Source organism: Thamnophis elegans, chromosome 3 (genome assembly GCF_009769535.1).
Source record: "Thamnophis elegans isolate rThaEle1 chromosome 3, rThaEle1.pri, whole genome shotgun sequence".
In the NCBI taxonomy this organism is placed as follows: domain Eukaryota; kingdom Metazoa; phylum Chordata; class Lepidosauria; order Squamata; family Colubridae; genus Thamnophis; species Thamnophis elegans.
In genome coordinates, this window is record NC_045543.1 from 139,268,196 (window position 1) to 139,290,450 (window position 22,255).

At 47.3% G+C, this 22,255-nt stretch overlaps 1 long non-coding RNA gene across 1 annotated transcript in view; it reads left to right on the forward strand.

Moving 5' to 3' along the window:
• Positions 1-21,049, forward strand: part of LOC116505378 — a 31,621-nt gene extending 10,572 nt beyond the window's left edge. Inside the window, exons 2-3 of the long non-coding RNA XR_004254932.1 lie at positions 8,619-8,665; positions 20,862-21,049. This is a non-coding gene — a long non-coding RNA (uncharacterized LOC116505378). The remainder of the gene's footprint in view (positions 1-8,618; positions 8,666-20,861) is intronic.
• Positions 21,050-22,255: the final 1,206 nt, after the last annotated feature.

Genomic DNA, 22,255 nt, shown 5'->3' on the forward strand with positions numbered 1-22,255 from the left:
GTTAGATTTAGGTTTAGGGGTTAATTTTAGGTTTAGCGTTTACAGTGTGCTTTTTTCTCCGTGCTGTTGTCGCGCTGTGATGATGTCAGCTACGCGGTTTCGTCGAGCGCCCTTTAGTCGAACGTGGTTTTGTGGTGGAACCGCTCTGCGCATGCGCACACTGGGAACAGGCTCCAGTTGTTCTTCTGCCTCACTGCTTGTCTAGCTCCCTCTCTGCCTCCGACGCAGAGCCCTCATCTTAGCTTCCCTCAGCCCCCAGGACTGGCCCACGTTCCTCCCCAACCTCCTCACTGTCCGATTCTGCTGCCAGCTCCGCAGGCTGCTGGGGGCCACAACACAGTAGCTGAAATCTAAGAATGACGAAGCCAGTGGCAAAATTGGGGCACATTGATAAGGGTAGTGCATACAAGCTTTGCATTGTATAATGTTGTTTACAGTTTATAAACATTTGTCAGTTCATTATTAGAAAGAATGCCTGTTGCATAATGTGATAATCTGCTCGCTGTGTTGATTAGTTCTCTTCTGCTGGATCCTTGATGCAAGATGTTACACATTACCTTTGAGCCATGAGAATTGGCTTAATGTCGTTTTTTGTTCCCCTATATCTTTTGAATAAGATATTTACGAAGTACGTGCAGTTTGAGACTGCTTTCCAATGTTTCCTTTAATAGCAATTAAAGGAGGCTTATATATGCAGTGGTAAAACATCTATCTTTTTTTTTAGCATAGCAGAGTCTGGACCAAGAAATAGAAGCGTTCTCATTTCTAATGCTTCTCTTATTACCAAGTCAGTGCATAGTATACATTTATTGTAGGGAAAGGAAACTATTTACCCTATTTTTCAGAGTATAAGTCACACCTTTCCTCCTCCTAAAAGAGCGTGGAAATATTGGTGCATTTTATACACCGAATGCAGCTATTTTTGGCCTCCTGGAGCCCCACCCCCACATCCCATTTTGGCAAAAAAACGGAGGCGTTTTTGCCTTCCCCCACCCTCCAGAAGCACTTTGCAGGCTTCAGCAGGGCTGGGGGAAGGCAAAAATGCCCCCATTTTTGTAGAAAATGGACTGTTTTCCACAAAAAGTCTGAAGCCTGCAGAACAGTAGTTCTCAACCTTCCTAATGCCATGACCCTTTAATACAGTTCCTCATATTGTGGTGGTCTCCAACCATAGAATTTTTGTTGCTACTCTATAACTGTAATTTTGCTACTGTTATGAATCATAATGTAAATATCTGATATGCAGGATGTATTTTTATTGTTATAAATTGAACATAATTAAAGCATAGTGATTAATCACAAAAACAATATGTAATTATATATTGTGAAATATTTCTTAATATATCTATATATTAAGAGAATATATATTTTTCTTTCTCTCTCTCTCTCTCTCTCTCTCTCTCTCTCTCGCTCTTTGTCTCCCCCCTCTCTGTCTCTCTCCTCCCTCCCCCATCTCTATCACTCTGTGTGTTTGTCTGTCTGTCTCTCTCTCTGTGTCTCTGTCTGTCTGTGTGTCTCTCTGTCTCTCCCCTCCCTCCCCCATCTCTGTCACTCTGTGTGTTTGTCTGTCTGTCTCTCAATCTCTCTGTGTCTCTGTCTGTCTGTGTGTCTCTCTGTCTCTCCCCTCCCTCCCCCATCTCTGTCACTCTGTGTGTGTGTGTGTGTGCCTGTCTGTCCCTCTCATGCACATAGACACACATACTGTGGTCACCTTTAATCCCAAGTTAAAAGTACCTGGCAGCGGCATTTTTCCCTGGGGGAAAGTCTCTGAGGTTGTAATTTACCGGGTGTGCGCACACCACGCGCCTATGTTTTCAACAACGTGGAGCCACGGTGAGGCTCTGCGTGGCTGGTGATGACTCCGGAGCCCATCCGGGAAGATGAGGAACACGAGGGGACCCCTCCCGCCACGTATGGGCTCCGGACCCCACACATCTTTCACAGCCGTTTCATTTCCGATTGGGGGGGATCCATGCAGAGGATTTCTCCCCCCCCCAATTGGAAACGAAGCTGTGCCCTCCCCCTGCCCAGCCTGCCCGATGAAGCGGCGGGGGCAGCGTGTTGCTGGGCGATGGGAAGGGTGAAGGAGGGTGTGGCGCTGCTGCCCTTGCCTCTGGGACTCTTCTTGCGGGACATGCTGCCTGGCGCTGTTTCAGGGCGCCCCGGCCGCCAGCTCCTCTACACGCAGCCCGGCTCCTAGCACCGCCGGCATCCCATCCGGTGCCCGTCCTTGGCAGCACGGATGGGTTCCGGACCCCACACATCTTTCACAGCTGCCTCATTTCCAATTGGGGGGATTCATGCAGAGGATTTCTTCCCCCCCCCCCAATTGGAAATGTGGTGGCTGTGAAAGACAAGGCAGCACTTTGTCAGAGTGAGAACACTTTCCCGCCATTACAAAGTCTCCGAGGCTGTAACTGTACGGGTTGTGCGCGCACACCTATGTTTTCTATGGCGTGGAGCCGTGGCGACGCTCTGCGTGGCTGGCGATGACTCCGGAGCCCATCCGTGGAGGGTTTTGAGGAACGCAAGGTGGAGTTTAAAGTTTAGAGTTCCGATGGTCTTAGTGACCCCTGTGAAAAGGTTGTTCGATCCCCAAAGGGGTTGCGACCCACAAGTTGAGAACTGCTGCTCTAGAGGCTGGGGAGGAGAAAAACCTCTTTTTCTTACTTACCTCTTCGAAATCTTGGTGCATCTTATACACCGGTGCGTCTTATAGTCCAAACAATAGGGTAATTCATTTTAAAACATATCTTCTTGTTACACACATCTTTTCTCTACCCTTCAATTCCATTTAAGGTGAAGCCTTAAATATATAATAATTTAATTATACACCAATAACTTACACATACAAATGTGTATTTTCAAATTATTAAAGCAGCCATGTCTTTCTCTCATGGCTGTTTTAAGACATCTCTTTTTCACTGTCTTCACATGTAAAAGTATTTCACTCTGTATGTATCAGATCATCTCTTTCCATTTAGTTCAATGCCCATAGTATTTTAGCTAAAGAGGAAGTTAATGATGAAAAAGATACCTAGGTAAAGAATAAATTCCAGCAATAGTATATGCTGGTAAAGCCATATCCCAAAAGGGGATGGATGTGTTCCTTCTTTCTTTCTTTCTTTTCTTTTCTTTCTTTCTTTCTTTCTTTCTTTCTTTCTTTCTTTCTTTCTTTCTCTCTCTCTCTCTCTCTCTCTCTCTCTCTCTCCCCCCCCCCCCTCTTTCTTTGTTGTGACATTGACACAAAATTAGGCTGCTTGTTGCCAAGCTTTTCCTAATATCTTAAAACTTTTCATTTGTTCAAGCACACTCTTCCTTGGAACGAATTCTACGGTAGATACTACTTGAAGGTGTGTGAACTTCACATCCCTGGGGGATTCTGGGAGTTGAAGTCCACACATCTTCAAGTTGCCAAGGTTGTGAAACTCTGCACCTTGACAAACTATGGCTTCTGCTTCAGTTCACAACATAAACCCCGTTATAGTTTAACTCACAGTATGTGTGCATAGCATATTACTTTCCTTGCTGCCCTAAAAGTTGTCAACGAAACCATGGAAATCACGTAGGAACAACCCCCCCCCCCCCCCCCGGGAGTCCTTGTTCCCTCAAGTGATTGAAACATGGTGATCTACAGGCCTAAATTCCCCATTTGCTGCACATAAATTTTTAGAGACTAAAAATTGGATAAATTCTCCCACCCCTCTATTCATTCTGGCAGAAATGACAGCCACAGACACAGCAGCTGGTTGCCAAGGATACCCCACTTGCATTTCTGTGGCTTCCCAGCCAAAATATGCCAGTTGACATCTTGTTGTTGAAACAACATGTTTTCTATTCTGAATTTTTAAAAAAAGAAAACATTCCAAAGGAAGAAAATTGAATCACGACAGGAAGTGTATGATTGATTCAGGCTGGCATTTTTTTATTTAAGGATACATTAGCTTGTTCAGAAGAGCCGAGGTGGCGCAGTGGTTAGAGCGCTGTACTGCAGGCCACTTCAGCTGACTGTGATCTGCAGTTTGGCTGTTCAAATCTCACCGGCTCAGGGTTGACTCAGCCTTCCATCCTTCCGAGGTGGGTAAAATGACCCAGACTGTGGGGGCGATATGCTGACTTTGTAAACCGCTTAGAGAGGGCTGAAAGCCCTATGAAGCGGTATATAAGTCTAACTGCTATTGCTATTCAGGAATACAATTCTATAACTCTCAGTTATGGAATCAATATAATATATATAATTATATAGAGTCAATATATCTATGAAGTTATATAAAGGTTCAAGTACGGATTAGGCGAAACGTGGCTCAAAAACTCACTGTGGGAGAGATAGAATAGAATAACAGAGTTGGAAGGGACCTTGGAGGTCTTCTAGTCCAACCCCCTGCCTAGACAGGAAAGCCTAAACCACTTCAGACAAATGGCTATCTAACATCTTCTTAAAGACTTCCAGTGCTGGAGCATTCACAACTTCTGGAGGCAAGTTGTTCCACTGATTAATTGTTCTATCAGGAAATTTCTGCTCAGTTCTAAGTTGCTTCTCTCCTTGATTAATTTCCATCCATTGCTGGGGAGGATCTTGGAGTCCTAGTTGATGATCACTTAAATATCAGCCAGCAGTGTGCGGCAACAGTCAATAAAGCTAGTACAATCCTTTGTTGTGTGACAGAGACAGAATTAAGATCACATGAATTATTAGTCCCATTTTATTAAGCCTTAGTGAGGCCACACATGGAATACTGCATCCAGTTTTGGCCGCCACATTATGAAAAAGATGTTGAGACTTTGGAAGAAGTGTAAAAAAAAGCAACTAAGATGATCAAAGGCGTGGAGACTGAAACATGCGGGTTTGGCTAATCTAGAAAAAAGAAGGAGTAGGGATGGCATAATAGCAGGATTCCAGTATTTGAGAAGTTGCCACAAAGAAGAGGGGGTCAACTTGTTTACCAAAGCACCTATAGGCAGGACAAGAAACAATGGATGAAAACTCATCAAGGAGGGAAGCAACCTGAAATTAAGGAGAAATTTCCTGACAGTGAGGACAATTAACCAGTGGAACAGAAGTTGCCTTCAGAAGTTGTAGATGCTTCATGACTGGAAGTTTTTAAGAAGAAACTGGACAGAATACCTGTCTGAAATGGTATATCGCAGGGGTGTCAAACTCGCGGCCTGCTGTCCAGATGCGTCCCATGCTGGCTCTGCCTCCACCCAGTTTAGCGAAGGGAAAACGTCCCGATACGTCACGTGTCAGGTGCTGCTTCATTTAATAATCAGGAAAGAAACCACTCAACTCCATTTGTTGAAATTAAGTGTACTTTTACTAATTACAAACGAATAGTAGCGAAGCGAAGCTGAGTCTGGTTAATTGGGCGCAAAAGCAAAGAATATCATGTATAGGTCAATCCCCTCCCCTTGACACCCCAGTCCATAGTCCAATTATAATTCACCCAACTGTCAGGTGGGAGATATCTTCAAAAAACATCATCAGGGTGGAATGCTGGACAGTTAACCTTGGCGGGAAACTCCCTTCCTCCACATGCGCAATGAGATGGTCAGGACAGTTTCTAGAATATTCCTCCAGCACACAATGATTCCCCTCCCAAGTACCATGCCCCCCTCCCCGTTTCAATGGCAGCCGAAGCAGCAGCAAGGCAGATATCACATGATGATGCCGAGACGACGCGAATTTGACACCCCTGCTTGAGCAGGAGGCTGCACTAGAAGACCTCCAAGATCCCTTCCAGCTCTATTCTGATTGCTAAGTATAGCAAAGTAACTATAGGTAGTCACTTAACAACCTTGTTACTAACTAATAATTGCAGTGATCCATTTAACTGTGGCAAGAAAGGTCATAAATGGGCAGAACACACTTAACAAATGCCTTGCATAACAATAGAAATTTTGGGCTCAATTGTGGCCGTAAATTGAAGACTACCAGTACTTAGCTCTTTAACTCAGCCATAATCCAGTGTTAAATTATCTGTAAAAATAATATTTGCAGAACTGAAAGATGGTATTCAAGATATTTAAATATGTTGATTGTGTGGCCGATATAATTTATCTAAGAGGCAGCAGAACTTCCTACATCTGTGTGATATTGCAATAATCACATATAACATTAAGCTGCTGTTGCTGATAAACCTTGGCCTCTTAAAACATTTTATTAAAAAAAGAGAAAAAATGTCTAGATCACTAATATACATCCCTTACATAGTTATAGTTACATCATATATATATGGCGTCTTTTCCCATGTAAGATTGAGATTGTCTTGGCAGCGTTTCGGCGAGGTCTCATATAATATTTGTGTGTGTGTATTGAGAGAGAAAGAGAGAGTTATACCTATGAACATTTTGCTTTATCTTACAATAAGAATTAATGGAAACATGTATCCAAAATAGTATAAGACAGTATTTCTCAACCTTGGGCACTTGAGATATGGACTTCAACTCTTTTTCAGCCAGCAAGGGAGTTGAACTCCACACCTCTTCAAGTGGTCAAGAAATACTGGTATATGGCATCTAGAACACTAAATGCATAAAACTCCTAGAAAACAGGTTTTAGATGCAGTGCTCTTTGTAAATTTAGCCTCCAATTCTTGGCATGTAATTTGGATTCACTTTGTAATGTATATTAAACTTACAGTTCTTGCTATACATTTTAAACTACTGTAAACTCTTTGAAGCTTTTTTTTTCGCTCTGAAGTTGTATTTCTTGGTATCATGAAGCAAAGAGGAGACTTAAAAGATGCTGGGTGTCAATAATTAACACATTTCAATCACAAAACCTTTTTTTTTTAGAAACATAGAATCACTTTATTGTAAAAAAAAACCACTCTGCATTCCAGAGATTGGCAGCTTATTGCTCACAAACCAATTTTGCAAAGTGGTTTAGCAAACAAGATTGAGGCTGTGAAATTCAGATTTGAGGGTTGAATTCTAAAACCAGTGTTTCTTAATCTTGGCTCCTTTAAGGTGTGTGAACTTCAACTCCCAGAATTTCCCCCGGAAGTGTGAAAAATAGTTATGTCACTTTTTTTCAGCCTAACTTTAAACCGTCACTAAGCAAATGGTTGTAAATCAAGGACTACCTGTATGCTGATTTCATTTGTAGCTCTCCTGTGAATATATCCAAGCTTTGGAAATACTACTTGTAGCACTGCAGCCTCAGCTGATACAACTTCCTTGTGCAAAAGAGAGACGTGGTAGATATGTTATTTAAATTAGCTTCTAGAATTCTTTGATATATCATGACAAAAAGCCGTTAACACTTTCGTAACAGTGCCTGATGGTAATGTTTGCAATAGCATTAAACAGTTTGCGGCAGGATGCATTAGAGTGTTAAAGAAAAATTACCATAGTTTTCGGAGTATAAGACGCACCCCCTCTAAAAGAAAATTTGGGTGCGTCTTATACACTGAATGTAGCCCCACCCACCCCAACCTTTGGCCTCTGTCTCCCAGCAATTTACCTCTTGGCAGCAAACGAAAGGCTTGCAGAGGCTTCAATAAGCTATGGCAATCCCTGCAGCCTGTAACAGCTGATGATTGGGAGAAATTGAAAGTGAAACTTGCTGTTTGCTCCACTTGGCAAATTGCTGGGAGGCAGATTTTTTTTTTCTTGTGCTAATCAGGCTGTTTGCTGCAAGGAGGTAAGTCAACAACTATAAATGCCTATAAAATGTTCAAATTATTAGACTTATTTTTAAAGACTGCTTTATTATTATTCTAGACAACTTAACAAAATGAAGAAGCTTTTTAAAATAAATGCTTGATCTGAAGAGGCCCCGTGCTATTGTTTTAAAAAGTGCTGTTCTTTTAAATAGCAGAGAATAACTATACTTCCAGGAAGCACATCACTTTTATTATTTATTTATTTTATTTTATTTATTTGTCTTGTATGCCGCCCACTCCCGAAGGACTCCGGGCGGTTCACAATAGACAAGGGAAGGGGGAAGACTAGACAAAGACAACACTTCAAAAACAAAACCGCAACATTCACAATTTCCGCGGGGCTGGATGTTTCACAGCCCCCCCGGCCTGCTGGAGCAGCCAGGACTTGGTGGCTTTGCGGAAAGCCGGGAGGGTCGTAAGGGTCCGGAGCTCGACAGGGAGATCATTCCAGAGGGCTGGAGCTGCAACAGAGAAGGCTCTCCCCCGGGGGGGTCGCCAGCCGACATTGGCTGGCGGATGGAATCCGGAGGAGACCTAACCTGTGAGATCTGATCGGTCTATGGGAGGTAATTGGCAGGAGGCGGTCTCTCAGGTACCCAGGTCCGATGTCACAGCATCTGTACAAGTATAGCCTGAAATATAACACTACAGTGTATATTGTCTGTGCTGTTTGTTGCAAGGGGGCAAATTGCTGAGAGGCAAAGACAGATACTATTCCCTTGTTTTCCTCCCCAAAATCTAGGTGTGTATTATACTTCGGAGCGTCTTATACACCGAACAATATGGTACCCATTAACCATTTAGCAATTCTGGATGGGTTGTGAGGATGACTTTCTTTACAATGCATTACAATGAGGACATCCATATCTTGACTGACATAATTAACAATAAAAGCTTGATCTTTGTGCTTGATTCACTTCATAATAGTTGTTGTCGGTTTCTCTTCTACAGGAAGGCTGAAATTCACCAAGCAAGACAATCAATCTGAAATTCAGAAGGTAAGAAGGATTTGTGTGTGTGTGTGTGGGGGGGGTGGTTATATAAAAAGTTTTACGATCTTCAAATAGGATGTTTGTATAAGAAACATCTGTACATTGAGGCACAGCAATAAAATAACGTATTGGAGGTGACTGCTGAAATGAAACATTTGCTTTCCGGCTTTTTGTGGGCCTCCCAACTTTATTGTTGATTTTGTGTAGCCGGGTCACGTTTTTAGCCATATCATACTTTACAGGAAGCAAGTAAGTGAATTTCTCATTCATATTCTCCCAAACAATTCTGTTAATTTAATCTGCAGGAATAGTATTAGTTTTAACATTATGCTTCAAGAGATGTACCAGAGGGTTCCACCACAAATGCGCGAACGACAAAAGCGCGCCTGACTAAACCGCGGTGACAAAACCGCGCCGACGAATGAGCGCTGAAGCGCGCCGACAACAGCGCGCCGACAGAAGCGCGCTGTAACCCTAACCCTAACCCTAAACCTAACCCTAAATCTAACCCTAAACCTAACCCTAAACCTGTCGGCACGCTTTTGACATCGCGGTTTTAGCGCCGCGGTTTTGTCGGCGCGCTTTTGACGTTCGCGCATTTGTCGGGTCACGGTACCAGAGTGTCACTGTTTGCAAGGTTTTTGTACAGCCTTATGATTCATTTGGGTTTAAATTTCTCCCTCATTATTCCAGATACGATCTTTTCTAACTTCAAATATTTGCTTCCTTTGTACCTCATCCAAAACATGATGAGAAAAGCACAGCAATTCTTGCTTACCTCTGTGCCCCCTTTAAAAGAAGAAGCAAAGCTTTAATCTCTCGGCTTTATTACTACTGTACAGAAGGTTCTTTGCTTTCCTTTAGATGGAAAATAATTGGAGGATTACATAGATGGACTATAACTGTGTGGCGTAAAGTGTAAGGGTAAAAGTTACCCCTATCCAGTCCAGAGGTGGTATTCAGCAGGTTCTGACCAATAGCAATAGCAGTTAGACTTATATACCGCTTCATAGGGCTTTCAGCCCTCTCTAAGCGGTTTACAGAGTCAGCATATTGCCCCCAACAATCCGGGTCCTCATTATACCCACCTTGGAAGGATGGAAGGCTGAGTCAACCCTGAGCCGGTGAGATTTGAACAGCCGAACTGCAGAACTGCAGTCAGCTGAAGTAGCCTGCAGTGCTGCATTTAACCACTGCGCCACCTCGGCTCTCCAGTTTTGGAGAACCGGTAGTGGACATTTTGAGTAGTTTGGAGAACCGGTAAATGCAAGCTCTGGCTGGCCCTGCCCCCATCTATTCTCTGCCTCCCAAGTCTCAGCTGATGGGGAGGAAATGAGGATTTTGCAGAATCCTTCCACTGGAGTGGGGAGGAAATGGAGATTTCACAGTATACTTCCCCTGCCACGCTCACCAAACCACGTCCACCAAGCCATGCCACGCCCACCATGCCACACCCACAGAACCGGTAGTAAAAAAAATTGAATCCCACCACTGATCCAGTTGTATCTGCCCTGGCGGGGGGGGGGGGGGCAGTGCTTAACTCCATTTCCTAGGTGAGCGTTGTCCAAAGAGCCGAGGTGGCGCAGTGGTTAGGGTGCAGTACTGCAGGCCACTTCAGCTGACTGTTATCTGCAGTTCAGCGGTTCTAATCTCACCGGCTCAAGGTTGACTCAGCCTTCCATCCTTCCGAGGTGGGTGAAATGAGGACCCAGACAGTGGGGGCAATATGCTGACTCTGTAAACCGCTTAGAGAGGACTGAAAGCCCTATGAAGCGGTATATAAGTCTAACTGCTATTGCTATTGCTATGTTCCATGGTCATGTGGTTGGCTTAACTATACACCGAAGCTCACGGAATGCTGTTACCTTCCCACCAAAGTGGTACCTATTTATCTACTTGCTTTCGAATTGCTCGGTGGGCAGGAGCTAGGCAAGGAGCAGGAATCACCCAGTTGTGCAATGCTTGAGTCTCAAAGGGCCAACTTTTCAATCCAGAATCCCATCGGTAGACCAAGGTGGCCCCATATGGCATAATGGCATTGGACTAGAGCAGAGGTGGGCCACTACCGGGCCATGGGCTAATTGCCATTGGCCTGCATGAGTGGCTGGCCGGTGTGCGCAACTCTGCACAGTCCCATTCACACGAGCCTCATCATGGGTGCTTACTGCCCCATTCACGTGAGCGCCGCCACAAATGTTGTGAGCACGAATGCACGCACACATGTGCTTTGCCCTTCCCACACAATCATCCCTTCTTTTCCCCCTTCCTCCATTCCGTGTCACAACCAGGAAAAGGTTGGGGAACTCTGGACTGGAGCCTCCAAATATATGTTTAGTGGAAAGCCAAGCACTTTGTGCTTTATTTTATTTTTTTGTTTTCCTTTCCAAGAGAATTCGTGTTGAGGAACTCTGAGGACGAATAAGCCTCTATTAAATATTTATTGAACATCATAGTATTGAATCCTCCTCCTTGGATGATCTCAACCGGACATTGAGATTAAAACCTGTATGTTGGCTTGCTTCTATGATTTAACAGATGACAACCCTGCTCTTAGAACTGACATGTTAAATACATAAATGTTTTAGAATTTCAATACATGCATTTGGTTTGGATATAAAATCCATATGATAACATTCTGGGAATTCTTGGGAGAATTGCATTTCCATCAATGTCATGCTTTTAGAAACTTTGGATCTTTTAAGGAATAATTCAAGACACGTCTCTAAGTCTGCCAGACAATGCTAGCTAACCTAATTAAGTGCTTGCATGTCCCAGAGGTAATACAATACAATACAACATAACATAATAGCAGAGATGGAAGGGACCTTGGAGGTCTTCTAGTCCAATCCCCTGCCTAGGCAGGAAACCCTATACCGTTCCAAACAAATGGCTATCCAGTTAAATAGTTCTGCTTTCTCTCTGTTGCTTGTCACCTTCTTGCCACTTTCTCCCAGCAATGGACCAATGGACCAATTGTTTCCTTAATGTTTTTCTTGTTTTTAACATGTTGGAAGAAACTTTTTTTTGTTATTTTTTACTTTTGTGGCAAGCCTTTCTTCATTGTGAGCCTTAGCTTTCCTTACTTCAACTTTATAGGCTCGGGCTATTTGCTGATATTCTGCCTTAGTTATGTCCCCCTCTTTCCACTTTTTATACTTGGGGTAGATTCTTGATCGATGGGTAGAGATTAATTGTACGTTTTCCAGAAGAGGGGGAGGGAATGGTCACACGTGGGTTGTTGTCAAAGCCTGATTGGTCCAAGACTGAGAGAAAACGCTTAAATACTGGTGCCTTCCATTCCTATCCCAGTTTCCTCTCAGTCTTTTCTGGTCCAAGAACTGTTGAGAATTACTGGTAGGATTACTTTATTCAATTTGGTCTTATTTGGTTTAATTGGGCATTTAAAAGATTTCTAAATTACTAAATTCAGCAGCTGCGGCCCCAAGGGACAGTTCACTGCCCCGGGCGGTGGGGGAGGGCCCAGTGGGGCATGCTGCCTCCCGCCCGCAGGCCCAGAGTCTCAGCCCGTCCCCGGGTGCGGGGGTGCCAGATCTCCTTTCAGCTGCTGGAGAGGCTGCCTTCTCCTTTAAATAGCCAGGAGAGGCAAGAGAATCGGCTCGGACTGCTACGAGCATTCCTGGGGGAGGGGGAGCGTGCCTGAGAGCCGCGTGGCCTCCCCCGTCCTTGCCTCCCGTCCTTGCCTGCCTCAGCACGGCCTTTCAATGGGCCATCGGAGCCGCAGATCGAAAATGAAAGTTCCGGCGGCCATGTTGGCTTGGTCGCCACGTGTGCGAGGACCGGGCCTCGACCCAGGTCCATTGGCTGGTGCGGTCTCTTCCTTGGCATGGCAGGCAGCAGAGAAAGCAGGCCCAGGTCCCGGTGGGGCCTACAGTGGCTTGGAATCCTCCATTCCTTCCGGCTGGACGCGTAAGTGGGGAAATGGAGGGGGGGCTTGGAGTTTCCCCAGGGCCAGGTGGCAGACCTGGCGGCAGGTGAGAAAGCCCTTGCAGGGGGAGGGGGAGGGTGTTTCCCCCCCCCCCCCATGTCTTCCTCTGCCCTGAAGTCCTTCTCGTGGGAGGAGGTCAGGGGCTGCACTGTGCAGGGACAGTATTGTGGCTCAGAGGTTTTCACATTGCAATTAACATAAGGTCTAAATAGCTTGAAATAGACCTATACTAGTCTCCCTTTATTATAAGGCTAGCTGATGAGAGCTAAATGGATTGTAATAGGCTATACGAGTCTCCCTTATTTGTTTATCAGCTCAAATACAAATATATATATATATATATATATATATATATATATATATATATATATATATATATATATATATATATATATATACATACATACATACATACATGCATATATGTACAAACGCACTTCACAACTGTGCTTAATTCGATGCCAGTAAGGGATGACTAGCAGATGAGAACTTAAGGGCTTGCAATATTGGTCTTCCTTTTGCTACTGGTGCCCGGGGATTCTACCCGGGCCTACTCTGGGTTGGCTCTGCCTTCCTCCTTCAGAGGTTAGCCATTTGGGAACTGTTGTTCTGTGGGGCCCAACAGAGGGCCGTGCACATTTCTGGGGACTTGCATCAGATCTACATGTATGAGCCTTTGACCTTTATCCCAGGGTCTGGGGTTGGTCCCGCCTCAGGCCTTTTTTCCCCCCCAAATCACTCCTAGGGGTTGGTTTTCCTGCCCTGGGGTTCCCAGGCAGGTTTCCCCTTCCTTCCAGGTAGAGTGGGGTCCCTCTCTCCCTCCCCCACTCAGGGGATCCAGGGGGTGGTGGTGAGTCGAGGGTCTTAACCCGTGTGCAGGTAGGCTCTCCCGGGGCCTGGTTTTGCCTATGGTGGTACAGAGGATTAGATGGTTCTCCGCCGCGCCCATCGTTGGGCTATGTTCCCCCCTACTTGATCCGCGGTCAATGATGAAATTGGAAATTTGCTAGGAAAATAAAGTGGACTAAAAGTTAATGAATAAATAAATAAATAAGTAAATAATAATGATAATTTAAAAAAAAAAAAAAAAAAAAACCATTTCTATTGAGGCCAGGGGTTCTTCCTGGCCTGCTTAGATCTGTAGCATTCCCCTTTGGAGATTGAGTTCCAAGATGCCAGGTGGTGAGTTTCTGTTGCAGGCTAATCCGACCTTTGTTATGTAGAGTAGACCGGCTCAGGCGTTTTAATCGCAGCTGTGGCCCTGGATGGGCCCATCTCTGGGCGTCTTGGCTCAGACTGTTTGCTGTGCCTGGGGCAGGCTCGGTGCATGGCCAGCTGGTGGGGGGGACCTTGATGCCTCCGCCCACTGATCCTGGCAGGACCACGTTCTGCCACGGCCATGGTCTGGAAAGAGATCTCGACTCCTCCCTTGGCACGGAGGCGCTGACCATTCAGTGGACGCATTCCTCCGACTTGTCTGGGGGCCTGGGCCTTTGGCTCTAGAGTAACTGGGCCCTTGCCTGGGCGATTCAGTTGCAGTCCGTCACCTTCTAGTGGCTGCCCTGGTTTCATCGGGCGCGCTGAGCTTCTAAGATGTCCTCCCGTTGCCGCTACGGGGGTCGCCCTCTGCGGACTCAACTCCCGGTAGTTTCGTCAGGCCTCGGTCAGTGACTGGGGCAGCGCCGGGAGCGCTTTCACGTCCCAGGGAGCCTCGCCGCCTGGGTCTCTTCTGACTCGGGGCAGCCCGCCCTTCCTCCCTGGGGCGACCGGGGCTCGCTCAAGTTTGCGTCCAGGATGCTGACCACTTCGGTCACGTCGTCCGGGCTTCATTGCCGGCGTCACTGACTGAGGACCGGCTCGGCCCGCTGTCTCTGGATGACCATGCCTTCGAGAGGACTGACCCCTTGGGGGGGGGGGGCTCTTCCCGGTCCGAGGATGGAGACACGGGACAGTTCGCCCACTTGTGACGGCTGAGCCGGATCTAAATCTTCTTTGTCATGTGCCGGCATGGATTTCCGATTCTGTCAATAATCTTGCATTTTTCTCTTCCATTTGTAGGCAGTTCTCCAGCTCATCCCTCAGGAGCGCCTACGGCTCCCTCCTCTGGTCCAGACGGTCCAGCCACAAGGGGGGGGGCAGCACCCCTTCCGCTCGGGGGGGGGCTTGACCTCGGGTCGTCCCATTGGAGGCCATCAGCCGCTAGGCGTGTTCTCAGAGCGGCCGGCATTGGACGCTTGGGCACGGGCCTCTGCTTGCCTCGCTCCCGCGTTGGTTCTCTCCTCCCCGCCGGCTCTTTGGGGGATCCCTCCGTCCCGGGGCCGGGGGGGGGGGCTGCTACCCGGTGGTTCAGGCCATTGCCCTTCTCTTCGGCCTTCAGGGAGTGCAGATGACTCCTCCGGATGACCGGGCCTGGAGCGCCTCTCGCATCTGTCTGCGGTTCGGACGGGTGGCCGGAAGGCTTAGCGGGCCCTCTTGTTTCTGCACCGCTCTAGTGCACAGGCGGGGAGAGCGTTCTCCCCCCTTTCGGTCCTTCGGGGTTTCAGACAGGAGGCCCCTGGCCTGGTGGCTCTTCGGGGGGCTTATCTTCGTTCCTCGGCTCTGGCCGGTCATCGCGGGTCCCTGGGGTTCCCCCCCCCGGGGCTTTTCCCTTGGTCTGGTCTCCGTTCTCCGGATTTCACTAAGGCCTGGCGGCCCGGGCGGCTTGTCCGCGCCCCATCCTGGGGGCTCTGATTCCTTGGCGGGCTAGCCTATTCAGGTCTTCGGTTATTTAGCGCCTGTTCTAGGAGCTCGGAGCCCCGTCCTGTTCCTCGGCTGGCTTCTCCGGCGTCCACCTCTTCCCTTTCCGCTTGCCTGGTGTCGGTCATAGGCTCCATGTCAGGGGAGGGGGTGAGTCTGTCCAGGAGCTCCACCTCGGCCTATGCCCGCTGGCGTAGGGCCTTAGGGATGTTGTTCGGTTTCAACCTCCCTCTATCAGATCGGGCGAGATGTTCCTTGAGCAGGGATAGTCCCGCCCGCCGGACCCTTGGACTCTCCTGGGGAGCCTCGTCCTGGTTAGGGGGCTCCCGGTTCGCTCTCGGCAGGTGGTCGCTTTCGGGGCTTACCCTTCGTCACTGGTATGGCACTAGTGCTGTCCTGCTGGGCTCTGCGCTTCCCTTGGGCCCCGTAGCTGGGCATCGCGTGACCTCCCGTTGGCACGGGGACCGCTCAGGCCCTCATCTGTCGGGGGGGGGGTCTTCTCCAGCCCTCGACCGGAATGCTCGGGACTGGACGTCTGGGCGGTGGGGCCTCTGTTGCCCCCAGAGTCGAGAATCTCCCCGGGCTCTCCTGTCTCCGGGCGGCTCGGCAGCATCGGGCGGCCCTGACCAGGGGAGCGGGCCTACTCCCTCAGTCGTCGGTTCTTCTTTTTTGGCGGATCTGTCGACAGTTCGACACTCCCTTGCTCGCCACGTGTTCTATTCCTCCCTGGGGTTTCACCCATTTCCTATCCTGATCTGTGGAGGGCGCAAGCGCCCTCGAAAGGAGGTGACCTGCGGTCTCGGTATGGGGCCTCCCGTCCCCCTGGTTCCATGGGGACCCTGACCATGGGGGTGGGCCATTAGGACCTAGGGGCCTTGGTTCGCGGACCTCGTCCAGCTGTCGGTGGCCCCCCGCGGAGGCGCCCGCGGGAAGGGTGGGCCTGGCAGCGGGGGGTGGTGGTCCTGCTTCGCCTGATCCCTGGGGTTGCATCCGGCCCATGACTCTTGTCTGGCAGCTGTTGGAGGCTGCTCTAGCCAACGGGGTCACTCTCGACTAGGGATGCCTGGGGGCCTTACGGACCGCGGCTGCGGTTCCACCTGGGTATCGTCCGGCGGTGTTATCCGCCTGGCCTCCCCTGGCTTCGCCTGGCAGGGCACCTTTCTCTCAAACGTCAGGAGTTCCTGCAGGAGGGGCCTGACTTCGGAAATCCACAAGATTGTGCCGCCTGGTGGCGGAATTGTTTCAGCCCTGGAGGGGGTGGGGGTTCTCCCTCTCTCAGGTCCCCCTGATCGAGCTTCTCGGTAGGGGGCGGCTTCTGGGTTTCCCTCGGTCCGCGGGTTCCCCGTGTGTTCTTCCCCCTTGTGCTCAGGGGGGGCTTCTTCGAATCTCTTCGGTATGCTCGTCGGCTGGCTCCCTTGTGGCGGTTGTCTCCGCCCGGGTACGTGGAGTTGGGCACCCTGCTCTGAGGTCGTTCCCGTCGCCTCCAAGGGGCGGGGCGAGGCTTCGCCTTGCTCGTGCCTTCTTCCCGTAGGTGGCCACTTCCTTCGCTAAGCTCTGGCATTGGTTGGGCGCGCACCGCGCCCTGCGGCTCCTTTGCCAGCGGACCGAGGGGTCCGTAGGTCGAGCCCTTGTGGACTGTTCCTCCAGCCGGGGGTCACTGGGTTCGAGCGTGTCTTCAGCCACAGTTGGCGTCGGCTGCGCCGGGCCATTGCGGAAGCCCTCGGGGTTTCGGGTCGACGGGCCAGTCCCGTCAGAGTTCGCGGCCCAGCCTGTTAGGAGCGACACGAGCGTGGCCTCGGGGGCCGCGGGGGGGGCCAGTTGAGGCCGTCTGTCGCGCGGCCTCTGGATTCCCCGGCTTCTTCCTCCGGCGCTATGGTCTGGGAGCTTTGCAGATGCGAGTGTGTCCTTGGTGGCGGGACCCTCTGGGGGTGGCGGTTGAGGCTCCCCTTGGGCCCTGGTGATTCTCGTTCTCCCTCCCTGGGACGGTAGCTTGGGTATGTCCCACGTGTGACCATTCCCTCCCCCTCTTCTGGAAAAAGGACGTTGGTCTTACCTGAGCGTCTATTTTCAGAAGGGGGAGGGAATGGTCACAACCCGCCCTGAGACCTTTCCGTCGGGGCCAAGGGGAGGGCCCGGGTGGTTCCCGGGGGTTTTGTTGTGTGTGTTTTTTTGTCTTTTCAGTTCTACCGTTCGCCTTCGAGGAAACTGGGATAGGAATGGAAGGCACCAGTATTTAAGCGTTTTCTCTCAGTCTTGGACCAATCAGGCTTTGACAACAACCCACGTGTGACCATTCCCTCCCCCTTCTGAAAATAGACGCTCAGGTAAGACCAACGTCCTATCTCTATTTCTTTTTTTTACCCACACATATTCTAAATTTCAATTAAATATGACAAGCTTTTGTCCTCTTTTATACTAAAGCATTAATAAATGATGACTAAGAATGTCTGTTGTAAATAGAAAAAGAAGGTTCTATTAGCATATTTGACTCTACCAGTGAGGTCCTAATTTCATTTGGCATGAACCATTTCTGAATAATTTTTTTTAACATACACACTGTTTTTGTTCATTAATAGTAATCAAGTATTGCTGAATTCCAAGATATTATCATTAACAGCTAGCTATTAACTTTCATCCCAGGCCATTTATTTTTTATTGAAAATTTTAGAAATACAAAACTTTTACAAATGTTTCGCTCCCCACCCGCCTTCCCCACCCGAACACCCCCCAAACTTCCCCTCCCCCTCCCGACTTCCCAGAACCAATACAGGGTATAAATCTTTAACAAAGATATTCTACAATAAACTTAAAGAAACTTAGTATCATCTTTCATTTGAGCTTTAACTCCTCTTTGCTAGGCTAACTCTAAACAGATTATATCATTCCTTGTTTCTTCAGTCCTAAACTATCTGGAATTTCTTAGTCCCATATTTATTTTGAGTATAGTCAATCCATCTTCTCCACTCCAGTTTATATCTCTCATTTGAGTGATCCTTGAGATAGGCTGATATTTTAGCCATCTCTGCTAGGTTTGTTACTTTTAATGTCTATTCTTGAATAGTAGGCAAATCTTCCTTCTTCCAGTATTGCGCCAACAACAGTCTTGTTGTACATTTTATTTTTGACGCCCTAACTGTAGAACGAGGAACGCGGTGGCTCAAGAGGCTAAGACACTGAGCTTGTCGATCGGAAAGGTTGACAGTTCGGTGGTTCAAATCCCTAGTGCTGCATAACGGAGTGAGGTCCCGTTACTTGTCCCAGCTTCTGCCAACCCAGCAGTTTGAATGTAAAAAATGCAAGTAGAAAAATAGGAACCACCTTTGGTGGGAAGGTAACAGCGTTCCATGCGCCTTCGACATTTAGTCATGCCAGCCACATGACCACGGAGACGTCTTCAGACAGCCCTGGCTCTTCGGCTTTGAAATGGAGATGAACACCGCCCCCTAGAGTCAGGAACGACTAGCACATATGTGCAAGGGGAACGTTTACCTTTATCTTAACAGTAGAACCTCACACTTGTCTCCTTTAAATTTCAGTGTTATTTTAAGCCTATTAGTCTAATACAGTAACCTAATTGCCATTCGACAGCTTTCTAGTGCCCAGGTAGTCCTTGACTAATGACCACAGTTGAGCCCAAAATTTCCATAGCTAAACAAGACAGTTGTTAGGTGAGTTTTGCCCCATTTTTATGTCCTTTCTTGCCACGGTTGCTAAGCGAATTGTGGCAGTTCTCAAGCTAGTAACATGGTTGTTAAGTGAATCTGATTTCCCCTTGACTTTGCTGCCAGAAGGTCGCTAAAGGTGGTCGTCACATGACTCCGGGATGCAACCGTCATAAATGTGAGTCAATTGCCAAGCATCCGAGTTTTGATCGTGTGGCCACGGGATGCTGCAACCACCACAAGTGTGAAAAAAGGGTCATAAGTCATTTTTTCCAGAGCTGTTATTACTTCAGTCATTCAACAAAAGGTTGTAAGTTGAGGACCACCTGTATTAGCTATTCTACTCCCTTTGGTGTTGTTTTCAAATTACGGTAAGCTCTAGCTAATAACTTTCAATTGCAGCAAATTGCATCTCTGGAGATATCCTTGAGGATGAGCAAAACGTCTGTCTCATGAAACCATACACTTTGTACCATTACAACTACTACATTTACACCAAAGGTGGCAACTGGACTTTTTTTGTTTCTTTCCTTCAGGACATTTCGCTTCCCATCCAAGGAGCTTCTTCAGCTCTGACTGAATAGCGGGGAGTGGAAGGATGGAGAATGGACCATCCGCCATCTAGTCAGAGCTGAAGAAGCTTCTTGGATGAGAAGCGAAGCATCTTCAAAGAAGCAACAAGAAAGTCCCAGTTGCCTCCCCAAAAAAGCACCTTTGGATGCTGGATGACTGAGAATCTCTACCAGTGGTGGGATTCAAATAATTTAACAACCGGTTCTCTGCCCTAATGACCATCTGGGTAGGTGGGGCTCAGTGGTCATGTGACTGGGTGGGCGTGGCCAACTCAAGGTCACTCAGGTGGATGGGCGCTTGGCCTTAGCTGTTACAATGTAATAAGGGTTAAGCGGAGAGGCAGTTTCTGTAAGCAGGTCAATGAAGATCAGGCTAGAAACAACCCCAGAATGATTCCTTCCTGCCTTCCTTACAGGATTAGCCCTGCAAAGTGGGGAAAAAACAAAAGGAGATTTCTTCCAACAACCGGTTCTCTGAATTACTTAGAAAGTTACCAACCGGTTCTCCCGAATAGGTGCGAACTGGCTGAATCCCACCACTGATCTCTACACACTTCTAACAGTTGTACCACTAAAAACAAGCATTACAATGAGGAAAAATTATTCTCATTTTTGTGATAAGTTCTTAATTTGAGCTCTTTTTTCTTTTTTTTCTTTTTGAAGGAAGATTTGGGGATTTTTGATTTTGGTGCTCTGCATTGTGGTTTTATAACTCTTTGTTTTTATAGTACTTAGTATGTACTGGTATTGGGACGCAGTGGCTCAGTGGCTAAGACGCTGAATTTGTTGAACAGAAGGGTCGGCAATTCAGTGGTCCGAATCCCTAGCGCCGCCTAACGGGGTGAGCTCCCGTTCCTTGTCCCAGCTTCTGCCAACCTAGCAGTTTGAAAGCACGTAAAAAATGCAAGTAGACAAATAGGAACCACCTTTGGTGGGACGGTAACAGCGTTCCGTGAGCCTTTGGCATTGAGTCATGCCGGCCACATGACCACAGAGACATCTTCAGACAGTGCTGGCTCTTCAGCTTTGAAACGGAGATGAGCACCGCCCCCTAGAGTCGGGAACAACTAGCACATATGTGCAAGGGGAACCTTTACCTTACTGAAACTTAATTTGGATATATTTTTTTTTCTTTTTAAGGAAGATTCTTGGGATTTCTTATTTAGGGCTCTGCGTTGTGGTTTTATAACTCTTGTTTTTTATAGCACTTGGTATGTACCAGTATTTCCAGATGTACTTTAGGTGACGATGTCCTTGTATTTTCACTTTCCTCAATCCGTTTGCAGGCTTTTCATCGATGACATGAAACCTTAAAAACTGAAGACTGGGTTAATGAGAAGATGGGAGCAGCAAGCAGCAGCATTCATGACCTCCCAGAAAATGAATATTTAAAGAAACTGTCAGGACGAGAAGCCATCTCTGAGAATGACCCGTTTTGGAATCAGTTGCTTTCTTTTAGCTTTACTATCCCAACAAACAGGTAAGTGTTATACAAGTGTACATTCAACAATAATATTTAATAGTGACAGCAGAACGCCTAGATTCTGTAATACTGTTGTGCCATAGAGCAGGGGGTCTTCGACCTTGGCAATTTTAAGACTTGTGGACTTCAATTCCCAGAGTTCCTCAGCCAACTTTGCTTTGCTGGCTGAGGAATTCTGGGACTTGCAGTCCACAAGTCTTAAAATTGCCAAGATTGGAGACCCCTGCCATAGAGTGTCATCCTTGTTAACTCTGAAGACTCTTTTTGACTTACAACCACAACTGAGCCCAAATTTTCTGTTGCTAAGCAAGACAACATTAAGTTAGTCTTGCCCCATTTTACGACCTTTATGCCACAGTTGTTAAGTGAAGCACTGCAGTTGTGAAGTGGATCTTGCAATTGTTAAGCAAATCTGGCCTCCCCCCCCCCAATTGACTTTACTTGTCAGAAACGAGCTAACAGGATTAATGCTGATACATGACCCCAGGACTGTACAAATGTCATAAGTACATGCCAGTTGCCAAGTGCCTAAATTTGGGTTACATAGCCATGGATATGCTGCAATGGTCATAAGTGTGAAAACTGGTTGTAAGTCACTTTTTTCCATGCCAATGTAACTTCAAACGATCACTAAAAGAATAGTTGTAAATTGAGGATTATTTTACAATCCGTGTCTTTGCATTAAATTATAATATATTATTATAATTATATGTAATTATTATATATTTTCGGAGTATAAGACGCACCTTTTTACCCACTGCGAGAGCATGGAAATGTTGGTGTGTCTTATACACCGAATACAGCCATTTTTGGCCTCCTGAAGCCCCATTTCCGCATCCCATTTTTGCAAAAAACGGGCCATTTTTCGCAAAAACTGAGGCCCTTTTGCTGTCCCTCAGCCCCCAGCAGCACTCTGCAGGTTTCAGCATACCGCATGGCTGGGGCAAGGGAAAAATGCCTGTTTTTACCAAAAAAAAAACCAGGCAAAAAATGGACCGTTTTTCGCAAAAATTGAAGGCTTTTTGCGTTGCCTCAGCCCTGCTGAAACCTGCAGAGTGCTCCTGGGGGCTGAGGGATGGCAAAAACTTTTTTTCTTACTTACCTCTTCGAAATGTTGGTGCATCTTATACACTGGTGCATCTTATCGTCTGAAAAATGCGGTATTTATTTTCCTTCCTTGCTCGTAATACTAGAACC